Here is a 1,671-nt window from a genome sequence, read left to right as displayed (position 1 = left end):
CTAATGTTATGGTCATGTATTACACAGTATCATTGTCAGTTATTTACCAGTTTAAGATTCCCTCTAAAGTGTAATCTCTTAACACTTGCATGTGTGATAACAGAAACAAACACCCAAACCTGAAATCCCTTGTTAGGGAGCGCTTTGAAATGTTCATTTTGCTGCCAGCTTTAACAAGTGTTTGATCCTTCTTTGTTTTACTTTGTGAACAGGGATATTTCAATGTTTTGCCTTCTTCCCCCACCTCTATTTTCTGATTCAGTTGCACTAACAAAACATGATGCTAGGAAGGATGGGTTTGTATGTGTGTTTGTGTTGGGTTTTTGCCTCGTCTTTAAGAGAGTTAGGAGAGAAAAGTGGCTGTTCCTACTCTAGTATATGTTTGGCCTCTGTGGAAATGACCTTTTTCTTATTTCCTGCATTCTCTTACCTGGCTCTGCAAATTTTTCAGCTCTTCACTAATGCTGGGGTCACACATAGGAGGAGATTGACACCTCTGAGTGGTGAAAGGTCAGTTTAAGCCAGTCAGAAAGAGGGGAGATGTGTGTAGGGGGAAGTGCCTTGTTCTTATGTTTTTCTTAGTTATTAGTTGCATAATAACTTCTGTGTTGTTCCCTCCCCTTCATTGCCAGACTGTGTGTGCACGTGCTTCATGCCTGTGCAGAAGGACAGGAAAAGATGATCTAGGACCCTCTCACTGGAGGTCTAGGACTAATCAGACCAGCTTCCTTCATGAAATGGAAGGTCTGACAGATCAAATGCATTCCATATAGAGTAGCCTGCTGCTGCTAAGATTATATTTATTATGTATCAGCTGTAGGACATGGGGGCAGGACAATAGCCCTTTGGGCAAATCAGGACACTGTCTACGTGTAATGCACTGGGTTAATCCTGAGTTTTGCACTTGGACAGTGCCTGTCATCTCTACAGAGGACCTAGAAGGTGAGCTGTGGAAAGAACACTGATCCCAATGTGCCCTTCTCCCAACTCCACCAAGTACTGGTTATCACAAGTGTTTTAGATGCAACACTGGAAACTTGCCCTGGGACCTATTACTGCTTTGGTACTACTTTTGTTTCCTGACAGAAGCAGGGGAGGGGTGTGTAGGCATGGCCTAAGGAGTTGCAATAGGATAAATACTAGATAATCCCTTTTGCCGCTGCAGAGGCATGCTTAACAGTCAGAGAAGACGTGAGGCATAAAACCTCCACGCTCTAAGAGGAGGAAGACAGGAAAAAAGTAACCCCCAGCGGGCCGCAGCGAGCAGGGTTCGAACCTGCGCGGGGAGACCCCATTGGATTTCAAGTCCAACGCCTTAACCACTCGGCCATCGCTGCTGCTTGTAGCACCCTACCCGCGCTCAAATCCTTATCGAGCGCTCCGCCGGCGGAAGCTCCCGCCCACAATCGTGCCAGGGGCCAATGGGCGCCGGCGCGTCTCCCTGCCACCCCCGCTGTAATGGCCGCCCGGCCCGGCCGGAGGGTACTGCAAAACCGGTGCTGGTGGAGGATAGATATTTTAAAAATAGTATTTGTGCGTGGGGAAGTAGAAGTGTTAGTTACTGCTGCCACCTTTTTTATTGCCTTTTTTCCTTTCTCCCCAGTGAAAAGAACTTTGTTCTGCTGAGTAGCTCGAGTCAGTGCAAAGGCAGTTGAAGCGAGTGCCGCCTGT

At 47.1% G+C, this 1,671-nt stretch overlaps 1 non-coding gene across 1 annotated transcript; it reads right to left on the bottom strand.

Annotated features, from left to right (window-relative positions):
- Nucleotides 1-1,255: 1,255 nt before the first annotated feature.
- Nucleotides 1,256-1,337, bottom strand: TRNAS-UGA (transfer RNA serine (anticodon UGA)). Its single transcript has one exon. It is a non-coding gene; the product is annotated as a tRNA-Ser (tRNA).
- Nucleotides 1,338-1,671: the final 334 nt, after the last annotated feature.

Source organism: Balearica regulorum, chromosome 7 (assembly GCF_011004875.1).
Source record: "Balearica regulorum gibbericeps isolate bBalReg1 chromosome 7, bBalReg1.pri, whole genome shotgun sequence".
NCBI classification, from domain to species: domain Eukaryota; kingdom Metazoa; phylum Chordata; class Aves; order Gruiformes; family Gruidae; genus Balearica; species Balearica regulorum.
This window is presented reverse-complemented; position numbering and strand designations above follow the sequence as displayed.